Raw genomic sequence first — 15,100 nt, 5'->3', positions numbered from 1 at the left:
ATATATATATATAATCTCAATAAAAGTATATTTATAAAGAATTTATGTGACCTAGACCATTTCCTAATACTTTTGAAGCTATCCTCAATATCATTTTTCAAACTTGCTTTTCTCTTCTGTAAGTGTAACATAGTTAATGTTTAGTTAATAAACCTATTTACTAGAACTGTTTTAAAGGATGAGTAGATTAAAGAAAAATTATGAATGAGATAGAATGGCAGTAGGTTAAGATAGAAGATAGTTTTTCTTCCTAATAAGACCCCGCAAGATCCCATCCACTCTCTCCCACGGCTGCCATGGTACCGGCTACGCTTGTGTCTCACCCTCTACCCAACAGGGAGCAATTCACTCTGATCTATAAAATAGTATGAAACTGTAGGAAGGCATATGGACTCCTGACCCTGATTATCCTGCCACACCGACCTTAAAAACATCCTAGAAGTCCTCTGCCTGTCTCTAGGAGATCATTTATTTCACATAATATGCTTAGGTATGCTTACCCACAGGTCAGCTAAATGTGGTTTCCCCACGATCGCTCCAGTTTATGAGTATAAAAGCATCACAAGATAACCAAACTTTTATTTTAATATCGTTTAAGGTCTGATAAAGCAATGTTTCATTGGAAATAGTTTATTCAAGTGTATTTCACCAAGAGATATTGTAATATTCTAGTCCTAAATTTATATAACATTTTATATGGCTCTATTTTTTAATCATTTCAACTTATATCAACTAAAATACAGCTGACTTTCAAATACTGTATTGGCTTTATAAACAGGAAGCCTAGTAAGCTGTCATTTTATCATAAGCAACCATCTCAACATAGAAAAGCAGGTTTTGGTTTCTTGTGTCAAGCTGTAAGGGCTTGAATGACTTCCAAACTTCATTAGATGTGTTTTTTTACTTCTATTTCTTTTTATATCTCATAAAAGATGCATTTGCTTATATGTTTGAAGACACAGGAAAAGGCCTAGTAATAACCTTTAATGAAACTTTTAAAGTAGGCATGCAAGGGAAGGAAAAAAATGAAGTCCGGTCTAGACCCAGTCAGCTTTGTTTGACCTAGTTACACTTAAATGAAATATCAATGGGAAATTCAAGGTAAGCAAAGGAGCCAAAGTTCTGTGGGAAATGGCTCTGATGACTTGAGAAGAATGACATATGATCCTTTTGAAAAAAACCACATTTCTTATGGCTGACTGCATACTACCAAAGAAGAGAGGAGCAAAGCTAACACATAAATATTACTATTCCTAGAGAATGTCCTTCAAGAAAGGAAGGCTTTGTATTGGCTCTGTTTACATAAATCCCTGAAATATTTAACCAAAATGATCACATAAATATATTCACAGGCAATGGAATAAAAACTAATCTAGTGTATCCAAACTCCAAGCAACCACAGAAAAACTATCTTATTCGCAAGGAGCTTCCCTAGTAAATAATGAAAATGACATTGTTTAGAATTGTAAACAGTCTTCAAATGTGACTTAGTTAAGAGGCTAAATTGGAACTCCAGAATTTGTGGAAAGAGCTGCTATAAAATAGGTTAGTTCACAAGGGCTTCCAATAAGTTAAATTAAACATTCTAAAATGGACAAAGTAAATGAAATTATGGAGTGTGTAGACGTCACCAGTTTTTTATTAATAGTTCTCCCTCTGAAAAGGAAACAATTCAGGTAGATACTAGAGACAATGACTATAACTCAGCTCAATGGGAAAACAGCAAAAATAACTTCTTCCTCAATCTCCAGTCACATGACAAGCTTAGACATGTGGTTCACTTCACCAACACTCCCAGAAATTATACAGTAGCTTTTGGACTGCGCATAGCTTATTTCCCTGGGGGAACATCACCAGTTCACTATAACACAAGTCTGTTAAACGGCAGTATTTTAAAAGTACATCAAAATCACCTGCATTTAACATTCTATGGTCAAGTATTTTTTAAAATAAATAATCAGTCTCCCTCTCTCTCTCTTTCTCTCTCTGATACACACACTCCTCTACCACCTCCTCTTTCTCTTTTATGTGTGTGTTTATGTATTAAAGATGTATATTCTCTTTGGGTTTTAGCAAAATTTATCTGAGAAACAAGGTCACAATAGTAAATCTGTATTTATTTTGTTTTTGCCCTCAAGATATTTGCATTAATTTTTACAATATCTACTTAAAAGGATCATGAGATCAAATCTTGAAATGAGTAAACAGTTTGGCCAGGCCTCATCAAGTATAACTTCAGTGAGTTTAAAAGTAATAACTCTTACTTTACTATTGCCTCGGATTGTTCATGTGAGATTCCAGTCTTACTCAGTAATTCCCAGGAGTCCATGAAGTGAATCTTAAGGGAGCTCATGAATCATCTGCCCTATTACCAACTGGGTTCTACCAAGTTCTTCTGATCCAAATCCCTTTCACTGGGGTCTGCTACCAGAAAAATAATGTGGTAACACTTTACAGCATTCAGTGCAGCAGACTCTCACCAGGAAGATGTCGATGTCTGCAGAAAGATGCTACCTCCTGTTTCTCTCAAAGCTGCTAGCAAAAGCTTGAGAACAAAATGACACTAATTTTCCCCATAAGTCTCAGCACACTGAAAGAGCCTTGTGTTTTTTGCAGCGATGGAAGGCTGTGCTGTTTCCCCAACTCTGACACCTTCTACCACAAGACTGGGCACTGAAGGGTGGTGTGCCCATGGGTCTCACAGAGTAGCTTGAGAAAAAGGCTCCCTTGGGTTTACAGTACTCCCTCTCCCCCTTTCTCAGACGTACATGGGGCCAGGCCATTGGGTCACGTGAAAAGCATACACCTGAGCCATGACCATCTCCTCATTCTCTGGACTCCCATGTCAAGTAGTGCATTCTTCCCAGTCTTCTGCAGCCAAAAAGAAAAAGAAAAAAAGGAAATTCCACACAAATTGGCCTATCTCTGGCATTCATCAGTTCATTCTCCACCTTCAGTTGTATTAAAATCCCTACTTAGATTAAAGTAAAAACCCCAGCTACACAAAAAACTAGAAACTAAGCAAATCCTGCTTGAGAACACCTGAAGTTCCAAGCCGAAGCAGCTGTAGTGTGAAGAGCAAATATGAACCTATCTGTAAAGAGCAGTCCATAGTAGAAGGTTCTCCAGGTGGGAGACACAGATGATGACTCCTGACCAAGGAACAAAGAGAGGGCATTGGTTAGGGAGATCTTAACACCAGCAGCTCTAGGAAAGAGTCAAAAGCTTTCTCTTTGTTGAAGAAGAATGCTGAACTTTAGGGAGAAAAGTATGTGGTATGTTTCCCATCTGTCAAGCTGTCATCAGAAACCAGAAAATATTGTGACAGAACCCAAAAATGTTATGAGAGGGAAAGAGGGTAATAGATTATAAATGAGTATAATAGAAGTATAAAATGTGTATCCACCACCAAATTTATTGCTTGTTTTAAACAATCTACTTAAAGACATACATATCTATATGAAGAGCTTTTAGAATTCTTAAAACAATTTGAGAAAGAAATACAATTCTGAAAGGTATAAATCAAGTGTAACAACAAAATGTTGTGCATATCCTTTATAATTTTGATTGTATCATTTTTATAAAGGGGCTGAGGAATATAACATTTTTGCCCTTACAAACCAGGCCTAGTAAGCTTAACTAAGCCCCACATGGCCTTCCTTACAATATGGAAGAAGATCTGTTTCTTCCCACAGAAGGAAGCAAGGAAATCTTTCACCCAATGACATGTTTCTTCTGTCTGGAAGGTTGAAAAACTTAGACATAGCAGAACTCAAGAAAAGATGTAACAGAGTCCACAAAGGGAAAATCTCAAGAATAAGAAAATTCTCCTTTATAAGAAAGGGAGGTCGTGCGTCTGCTCTCCAAAGCCCTGTTCTTGGTGGAATGAGCATCAGGTCAAGGAAGCAAGTAGGTCAATGAGTTTCCCTTTTGCTTAAATCAATCACATTTGAATTTCTGTCATGACCAAAACAGTTCTGATAAATACATTGAACAAGAAAAGAGGAGGAAAGAAGCATGACTATGAGGGCTTGGATTTAGCTCAGTGTTAGAGCACTTTTTTATTATGTGCAGGGCCCTAGGTTCAATCTCCAGATCTGGAAAAAAATAAGCATGAAAAATGGAATGGGTGCAGAAAAAGTACACCAACCAGCTAACAAGATGACATTAATTTTCTGACACGAGTCATGTCAGAAAATGAAGGATACAGGAATAGAAAAATCATTAATACAAGGAGGTCATAGGTTTTTTGCTCTGGCATCTGAGATAAAATTACAACCGAGAAATCCTGTAGCCAACAATTTTTCTAACCTGTATGCATTAACAATGAGTACTGATTCAAGAAGAAAAACGGGGTAGCTGATTATGGATATTTACTCCCTTGACATGAAATATTTGAAACTGCCCAATGCCCCTATTTTTAGATTAAAAACCAATCACTGGAAAAGGCCCATAACTGGCACAGTAATGAGCCCATAGCCATTTGTTTGTCGTTCCCTACAGCTGATTCATGAGTTGAAACTCAATTTTGAGTAAGTGGTATGTGACTCTCAGACTTTATCAACTTATTTATGGGTGGCCAAGACTTCTCTCTTGTAGTGTGTATATATGCAAACACTCTGCCTTGTGTGTGGGTGTAGAGGAAAGAGAAAGAAATATATATACAGCATGGGCAATCTGACTACATTTTATGAATCTGTCCAATCACATTTGGCTTTTCCATAACTTACTTACACCATCCACACTGAATTTACTGTAGACTGCATGGTTTTGCAGTGTAGGCAAGATGGAAATGAGAGTCTAAGAGAGACACATGCGTTCTCATATATATTAATAGTTTATACGATGAAAAAACCCTGAAGGATAAAAGAGGCATCAAATATTGCCAGAACGACAGATGAAATGCTGAAATGATGAAATACTGAAATTATAGTCCTTTGAAGTAAGCTCTAAGTAAAGTACACAGCACATGGCAAGAAATGTGTGGCAACAGTTGTGATGGAATGTGTCTTGATTAATGGTCCTACGTGAAAAGACAAATCTAAATAAGGAGATTTTGAAAGTTCAAAAATGGAAACCAAACATTCATGTGACCATTTAGGTTCAAAAACACAGCTAAGCCTAACACTAACATAACATTTGTGCCCTGGACAAACCTTGTCTGTAAAGCATTATATATGTCTCCTATAAATGACTTTTCAAATACTACTCATGCCATTCTTGAAGTTAAAGCTCACAAATATATGTATTTCAAAACATGTTTGATGCCTATTTGCTGTTAAGATGTGATTATTACTGTAACCAAATATAGTATTATTTTTCAAAGATATGCTAAGAGAGACAGAAGCAGTTGTTCTGCAATGATGTCAATGAACTAATGACAATGTATCTAGCAGCAGAATTTCTGGTGCAGAAACAATGACAGAATATTATATTTAACATTACCATTAAATAATATATACAAATAAATATGATTCCATCATAATTAGACTGCTAAGGCCAAGAAAAGAAGAGATAATATTCTACTTTGAGGGTAGGTTTCCTAAGTTTAAGCTAGGTTCAAAAACTTTCAAGGCACTGGAAAAATTTCTTCTACTGAAAGAAGAAGGAAAATTAAAACATAATATCCTTTCTCAGTCTCTTATCATGGCCATTAAAACAAAAATGACAAAAACAACCTCTCGTTAGGATAGGATTTATAGTTAACAAAATCCATTCTTATTAGCTATTATACTTGATCTTCTCTCACAATCTCATTTTGTAGAAAACTGAATTTGGAGAAGTTAAGGTATTTGCCCAGAATTAGACACCTTATAAATGTAGGAGGTAAGGTTAAAAATAGTCTTTTCCCCTAGATTATTTAAAGGTAGAACAGAAGAAATATATACTGCCTGCTATAATTTATATAGTATTGTAGTAGTGTCTCACCTATTAACTAATGTAATTATCATAACAGCCATATAAGAACTATTTATCTCCATACAGAAGTGATAAAACTGAAGCTCTGCATATTGTAAAACTTACCAAAGTATTTTTTTAAGTGCTAGACAGGCATGCAAACCTAGTTGTACCTGATACTAAAACCAGTTTTAAACAAGCTGAGCCATGTTTCTATGGCATATACAACTTTTATACAAGGGGAAAAAATGAGAACCAAGACCTGTCATGTAAAGGTACAAGATCCCAATGATGAATGTAACTGTACTGTATACCTAAAATGTACCAATAAACTCAACAAAAGAAAAAAAACAAAATTAAGTAGAATGATTCACTTTCTTTTCAAAACATTGTCTCATCAGTAGGTACTTACTAAGAACTAAATTCAGTACTTAGAATTGTGAGTGACAATTATCCCAAGGAGATTTCAAGACAATCACATTTAAAATACTAACAAAAAGTATTTTTAAACAATATTATTAAGGAATTCTTAATACAAGCAAGGAAGAAGAAAGGTTTTAGTAAAATAAAGCTGTCACTCTGTTTCATGAAAAAAAGAGGAGGAGAGAAAAAAATATTATGGCCTGGTGTTACACCTTATATCTAGTACCTTCCCCCAGAGACTCACACACACCTAAGTGGGGATTGGGGAGGTTGCTGGATCATGGGTGTGTGATACTGGATTAGGACTGTGGTAACTGGATTAGTCCACTGATTTGGTGTAGCATAGTTCTGGGTGTGCATAATGGGGAGGCCCTGGGTGTGGGTGGCACCAACCAAAAGGCTTGTAGCCTGAGTGGAATAAAAAGGGGAGGAAGACTCGCTACTGCCAGCTGCCTCCTGCCTGCCACTCTATGGACTGTTTCTCCTCTGCCATTTTCCTTTACTGTGCTATCCTGCCCTGGAGCCAGCTGACTACAGCCTGAAATATCTACAAACTGCCAGCTAAAATAAACCTTTTGTCCTTTTATTTGTGGTTGTCAGTTATTTTGTCCCAGCAACAAGAAAGTAACTAAGGCAACTAGTAAGTGTTCTATTCCAGAGGTGTTTAATATAGGAGGAGTGATATTGATCCATGATGTGGTTTAATGTTTAAAATGGTGTAATATTTAATCCAAAATTTGAGCAGGTACTAGTTGAATTGTGGATTAGGAGAGGGTCAGGTAGTCAAAACGGTGATAGATAAGACATTATCTTTAACAGTAAAATATATTAGGAAAAATATCTTACATCATTAAACACCATCACTGAATATCACTGTTATTCCTGGAGATACCTCAAAGAACTAGGACTAGTGGCTCCACTTGACCCAGCTATTCCACTGCTGGGTATCTTTCTTATTTGTTTTGCTTTGTTCATTCTTCCTGTGAACACTGCTCCTGAGTGCCTACCATATACCAGGCATCAGACTAGGCACAGTGGATGCAGTGGTAACCCAGAGAATAACGGTCCTGGATAAGATCACCCAGAACACTGCACATACTTCACTAGAATGTTACTATATAGTTCAGGAGGAAAAAGTACAATTTGGACTCTGAAAACCTGAGATTAGTTCCAGCTTCACTATCAGTATGAACTATCTTTTTCAAATGGGAAGGGGAACAAGAAATGGTGTGGGATGATTGCAATAGAGATTTTGCAAATGGGAAGGGGAATACAAGTTGGAGAGAAGAGGGAAGGATAGGAAAGGAAGGGGAAGAAAGAATTAAGATGTGCAAATTCCCTACAATAAATATAAACATTACACACTACAAACATGTACAAATAAAAAACATGTTTAAATCCCTACCTTTGGCCAAGATCCAACTCATGTGATCTCATAAATCATTAGTCATGGAAGCTGTACTCTGAAATGTTGAAGATTATTTCAATTATGATTAGCTCCCACAATATTCTAGTCCAATCTCCAGAAATCTCCCTGCCAAGACTCTATTCTAGAACTAACAAGAAACAGCCCAAAAGTACATGCAATAAGCAGCAAGAGTAGAATAAGTTCACACCCTCAAGCCAGCAGAGAAAGAGCAGGCACTCCCCCAACATATCATCCAAGAAAAGCTGACTCTAAACCACTAATCCCAGAAAGGAATTCCACCTTGTTTCCCAACTTTCTGTGTAGAACTAATTTGCCTGCCCCATTCCCTATTCTACCTTCTACCTTCTTGGCCTAATTTATTGATCCTAATAACATAACCTATTCTAAAGCCTCCTATCTCAGTATCTTCAATATTGTACCTCTATTTCCTCTGCAGCAATTGAAGCTTGTAGATCTTAGAAAATATTTAAATTAGCTTCATTCTTCCTTAGAGTCTATATCCAATGGTCAAATCCATTATTGGTGCTCCATTTTTTTTTCTCTTCTTTTGTTCCCATATTCTTCTAATGCTGCCTTCTCCTGGCTCATGGCCTCTTCTCTCCCAGTAAGCCAACCCACACAACTGCAGTGTTTCCAACCTTTTGCCAGTAGCCCGTACTGACAGTTGCAGAGTAGGAGGAGGTGTGACTCACTCTTCTGAGGATTGGTTGCTACACATGTCAAAGCCCCAGCACATTTTCATGCAACATTTTTATGCAGGAGATGGTATAAACTTTAGGATTCAGCCAGATCAAGTTACTTTTTCCTGAAATGTAATACTAATATCTACCTAGTTTGACTATACTAATTTACTTACAGAACTCTCTCAGAGGTTAAGACCTTTATCTAGGGTGATATAATTTCACCTTGGTGCCTAAAGCTTTATGTGTAAAATACAAATCCCTACTTTAAGGAAATCTTCACACAGAGTTATGGTACAGGATGATGATCAAAAGCACGGCATGCTAAAACTCAGAATATAGTCCTAAATCTGTTGCAGGATAACTATGGCACCTTGGGTGATTCCTCAATTTTTCTTGCCTCATTACAAAAAGAAGGGCTATTATCAGTTGGTATTACTAAGACACTCCCAATTCTAACATTCTTTACTCAGTTTTTCACTGAAAACAGCTGTAGGGTTTAACAAATTAGTATGGATAAAGTTATTTTTATTTTAGGCTTCAATTTTCTTTCTTCTTAATATGTTACAGAATAATTCTGTTCCTTTTTAAGTTCTTAAACATAAATAAAATTGAATAGTTTTCTAAAAACCCTTCAGTCATTCAGTAAAGAAATTACTTATTAATTGACTATGTTGGTTCAGTGCATGTACAAAACAAATAAAGTCTCTAACTTCATAACATTTATAGATTGTAAAGAGATGAAGCCCTAGAAGTAAACAAAACAGGATTTCTCTCTCATTTATCATTGTATTTTAAGAGCCCTCAGATGCATAGCATAGAGTATGCAACAAAAACTATTTTTATGGGAGAACTGCTAGATGAATGCACACATGCATGAAAATGAACTTTATGTCATGGAAATTCCAGAGTTGCTCCAGGGTGCAAAAATTACTATAAGACAAAAGAGAACAATGTAGTTCTCACTGAAAAATGATATTAGGTACACAAACATTTATGCTCAAAAGTGACCTAAACTCATCTTTATGAAATGAGACTTTGGACAAGAAGAGAATGTTACAGGAAGTGATGTCCAAGTGGAGTAGAACATAATGTGTTCATAAGAGAGTTGAGTATCAAGGAGGGAAGTGAGTGAACCTCACAAATATAAAAGCCACTTAAAAGAATCTCATTTCCAGTGATAACTAACTCTAAGAAAGTATAGTCCCAACTGGTTTCCATAAATATACTCCTGAGCCACAGGACTCTAGCTAGCCACAGAAGTATGAAACTCATGTCCTAGTTTGAAAGCAATGATAGACAAATATTGACCTAAATTTACTTACTAAATTCATGAATATATTTGAAACAAGATTTTGAAAATTGATTCCAAAAGCAAAGCTGTTTTAGATTATTTCTGTAGTACATTTTCATAACACTTGTAATATATAATGATAAGATCCATTTTGGCACATTCTTACAGTTTGTTGTCCAAAGAATAGGCAAAATCATTTTTGATAGTTCTTGATATAAGTCATACCTGGTGAGTGTAAATCATATATATCTTACAAATAAGCATAATCAGCTATAATTTTTGCAGCAACTTTCTCATTTGAATAGAGACAAAAAAATCTTCTGAGGTCTTAGGTTTATTAAAAATTTGGATTATTAAAACTATGAAAAAGTATTTATTTTATTTTTAAAAATGTATACTTTGCAAGTTCCTATGGACTCTCTGATCACATGCTCTTTAGACTATTTTAAGAATTTTACATCTAGAGTTCTTAAATCATCACACATTTTAGTATCTTTGTGTTCATGGTTAACACTACATACTAAAGTATTTATGAAAAGTCTGCAAATTTTACAGACTAGTAACAGCCACTTGAATCCTCAGTACAGCTGACCATTAAAAAAAAATCAAGAAATTGTAACATTAAAGTGCATTTAATGAAAGGGCAGTCATTTCCAATAAGGCAGCTCTCAGAAAATGGACAGAAAAGCTTGACATTTGACTTATAATCCAGTAATTTGATCTTATCCTGATATTTTCAATAGAAAAGAAAGTTATTTGGTGTTATCTTTCAGGACTGAGTTCCAGCTAAAACTGCTCCAACCACAACTGCCACCACCAGCATTACTATAGCTTTTCTCGTAACAGATGGGTATCTAGCACAATCTCTGAGAGTACCATGGATTGATAATATAACACAGTTTTAAAACTACACAGATAAAAACAATAAATAACTGCACTACTGCTAATACCCATGTTAACACATATAAGCCTCTTACCAAGCCTGTGAAGTAAGTAAATTAATGCAAAATGTTACACATTTTGTCCCATTTAATTATGAGGAAAAAAAAAATTTTCAGAAAAGATGATGGCAGAACTGTGACTTAGACGCAAGTATGTCCCATTAAAAAAATTCAGGACTCTTAATCACAGAGCTAGGCATCCCTCGGGTGTTTGTATACTGTATTTAAATTTAATAGAGAAAACTGATCAACTCCCAATTCCTTTTTCCTTTCTTGCTTGCTTGGTTGCTTCTCACTTTCCTTTTAGGAAACATGAAAAGGAATATAGAATACAGAGGAAAAACTGAGTTCATTTTCCCCATCTTTATTGAAATAATTAACAAATAAAAATTATGTATACTTAGGATATACAATGTAAAGTTTTGATATATGTATACATTGTGAAACGATTACCACAATGAGTTAATTAACTCATCCTTTGCTATCATCAACATATCGTGCTTTAGATCTCCCAAATGTACTCATCCTGCATAAATGAAACTTTTCACCCTCTGACCAACATCTCATTTCCTCCACACAGCCCCAGCAGTTGGTAACCAGCATTCTACACCCTATTTCTTTGTCTTCAACTGTTTTAGATTATAGATATAAGTGAGATTATGCAGTATTTGCCTTTCTGTGCATGGCTTATTTCACTGGACATAATGTCCTGTAAGAACATCCGTGACATCACAAATGATGGGATTTCTCTGTTTTTAAGACTGAATGATGTTCCACAGTGTGTGAGACATTTTATTTACCTATTCCTTTATCACTTGTCACGTATGTTGTTTTCATATCTTAAGTATTATAAATAGTGCTACAGAGTATGAAAATACAACAATCTCTTGGAGAGAGTTTTGCATATAAACACAAAATGAGATTATTGGATCATAGAGTAGTTCTATTTTTAATTTGTGAAAGGCCTCTGTATTATTTTCCATAACACTAGTACTGATTTCTATGACCACCAAGTATGTAACAATTCATCACTCTTAAATGGGAACAATTTCTAGACAGAAGGAATCATATTCACAAAGGTCCAGATGTGAAACAACAGAGCACATTAAAGAGACCGTGAATGATAAAGAATGGATAGACTACAATAAACAATGGGGATATAGCTTTCAAATTTCATTTATACTATCATAAGAATAAAATACTTATTGAATGTATCTAAGGTAATAAAATTATATTCTGAAAACCTATATAACAGATGAAAGAAATTAAAGAACTAATAATGTAGAGAAACATATCATAAAGCAACAGTAGCCATGGCAGCCTGACATTGGTATGAGACATACAATCAGTGAAGCAGACCTGAGAATGGGGGAGGATCTTCATATTTACAATCAACTGTTTTTTCAACAAAAATGCCAGGGCTATTACTTTTCAACAAGTAATGCTAAGACAACTAGATAGCCATATACCAATAAAAACATGAAGTTGGGCCCTTACATCATACCATATAAAAAAAGATAAACTCAAAATGGATAAACTCAAAAAACTAAATGTAAGAAGCAACATTATAAAAATTTTAGACAAAACTATAGGGATAAGTCTTCATGACTACAGATTTTGCAAAGGATTTTTAGATATGATACCCAAAAAAAGCAACAAAGAAAAATATATCAAGTGGTTCATCAAAATTTAAAACTTTTGTGCTTCAAAGCACATCATCTGGAAAGTAAAAGGGCCGTACACAGAATGAAAGAAAATGTAGTTGATTCTCATTATTCATAGTAATTGTGTCCTATACATTTACTGCAATGCTAAACTAGAAAATACCAATCCATTGCCCCTAAAAGAAATATAGAATTAGGTTTCTGTGAGCCCCTGGTTGACATATTTTTGTTTACCAATCAATATATAATCTTCTTTTGTGTTTGTTTAAAAACATTGTATTTAATATACATTGGTGATTCATGAACATTGAACTAATAGGCAATAGCACTTACAGCTCATGCTTTAACAAAGCTTAGATCTAACACATACATTTTCTCCACAAAGCACATCACAGCCGTTGGTTCTTCTGAACACTAGGCAGCACTGACACACTGTATTGGGAGCTCGCTTAAACAGCAAAGTGAACATGATAACCCATAAAAATATGAAAAGCAGTCTAGAAAAATTGACATATGTTAGAGTAGGAGGGCTGAAATAAGAAGGCAGAGGACTTACTCCACCTCCTCAGAGAACATTCCAAATGACTCAAACATTTCACTAATCTGCATAGCCACATGACCTTGAATGACCACAGAAGCACAAGTGTTGATTTGGGAAGTTACACACAGATGTAATAAATAAATAAAATTGTAAGTAATAATCAATTGTATTTGCAAATCATATACTAATAAGGAATCTGTATTGGAATATATAAAGAACACACAGAGCTCAATAATAAAAAGTCCAAATTTTAAAATGAACAAAGGATTTGAATGGTCATTTATTCAAGGAAGATATTCAATAAACATATGCAAAGATGCTTAATCTCATTAGCCAGGATGGAACAGCGAGTTAAAACCAAAACGACATGCCATTTATCTCCCATTAAATGGTAGAGTCAAAAAGTCAGAAAATATGACAGACTCAGATTTGGCAGATGCCACTGCGGCCACCACAAAACAATAAGCCAGGATCCAACACCTACTGAGAAACGCGTAAAGATTGCAGCAAAGAGCGAAAACTGGAGAAGCTACTTCAGAAGCCGTATATAAAAGTAAATACAAAACTATAGTCTAAGTGGTCACCACGAAGACAATCAGACTAGAAAGTGAAGAGGAAATGTTTCTTACTACTGCAATCTGGGAAATTTTGCTATTAAAAGACTTCATCATCCAAATGTAGTACGTCTTCAAGATGCGCTTCCAGGTTATGTCACATCTTTGAATTTCTTTCCATGAATGTCAAGAAATACTTGGATTCTAAGAGCAAAATAAAAGAAAGATGACAGGAAACAGGGAAGTAGACCTTGTGGAGATAGGAAGAAGATCCACAGAAGGAGGGAGAGGGGCGCAGGGGAGGTGAAAGGGATGTAAAAAGGATCAAGATGTGATAGTATATGTACTCATTATGTGTCATCGACATGTACCAAGAAAAAAAAGACAATTTTAAGAAAATAAATACTTTGATTTTATTCTTTTTGGGCAATTCATGGATTCTTAAGTTATTTGTAGCCAGGAGTGAAGGTGCATCCCTGTAATCTCAGCAATGGGGGGTGGAGGCAGGAGAAATGCAAATCTGAGCCTGGCCTTGGCAACTAAGAGAAACCCTATTTCAAAATAAAACAGTGAGAAAGGATTGGGGAGGTAACTCAGCGCCAAGGTCCTGAGTTCATTCACCAATACTAGGAGGAAGAAAGCTTCTGTACCAAGTCCTTCAAAGGATCTTGTTTTGTTACTCTAGAAGTGTTCCTCACAGAAACTAAAAACCTCAAAATCTGTTGACTAGTAAGACAGGAGCAATTATACTAGCTGACTTTGGTCTGGCCAGGGCTTTTCGATACCTTTTAGAGTCTATGTACACAGCATAGTAACACTGCTACAGAGATGCAGACACATTGCTGGGAGTTGACATTACATTACCCACCGTGTTTACAAGAACTGGCAACAAACAAACAAATCACTTTTCCATGAGGATTCAGAAGTTGACAAAATCGAGGATTGTCAGAGCTTTGCGCACTCCCAACAGTGAAGTGTGGCCAGAAGTGGAATCTTACAGGACTCTAAGAATATATTTTCCAAATGGAAACCAGGAAGCCTAACATCCCATGTCAAAAATTTGGATGAAAATGGCTTGGATTTGCTCTGTAAAATGTTAGTCTAGGATCCTTCCAAATGAATTTCTAGCAAATTGGCACTGAATCATCCATATTTTGATGACTTGGACAATCAGATTAAGAAGATATAGCTTTCCAGAAAAAAGTTTCCACGTGCTAAATTAATAATGTGGACTTGTATTTTTACTGTTGACTCTATTTTTGTCTTTGACACTTTTCTTATCTTTGTTGTAAAAGTTAAACTGTTCCTCAAGTTCTAATTTCAAAACTGTAAATATTTTATATGCATTTAAATATAATAATTCTGTATATGTATGTAGATCTTGCTGTGCCAACTATTTACTATAATGAAACAATAAATATAATATTGAAAAAGGTCAGATAATAGAAAATAATGCCCAGGTATGTGGAGGATTGGGAGTCTCATACACTACTGGGATGTAAAATGGTAAAATCATGTTGAAAAAATTTTTCAGGTACTCAGTCAAATATAGTTAGAACAAATGACCTAGCACACCTATGTCTATAGCCAAGACAAGTAAAAACATATTCACACAAGAAAGCTTTTACAGCAGCATTATCCATAATGACCAAAAGATGGAAATAACCTAAATGCCC

The 15,100-nt window shown here is 35.4% G+C and overlaps 1 pseudogene; it reads left to right on the top strand.

Moving 5' to 3' along the window:
• Nucleotides 1-14,613, top strand: part of LOC104874443 — a 20,627-nt pseudogene extending 6,014 nt beyond the window's left edge.
• The last annotated feature ends 487 nt before the right edge of the window (nt 14,614-15,100 follow it).

Source organism: Fukomys damarensis, unplaced genomic scaffold (genome assembly GCF_012274545.1).
Source record: "Fukomys damarensis isolate Sample0158 unplaced genomic scaffold, DMR_v1.0_HiC HiC_scaffold_31, whole genome shotgun sequence".
NCBI lineage: Eukaryota > Metazoa > Chordata > Mammalia > Rodentia > Bathyergidae > Fukomys > Fukomys damarensis.
The sequence above is the reverse complement of the archived record's forward strand: the minus strand, read 5'-3'. Positions and strand labels throughout refer to the sequence as shown.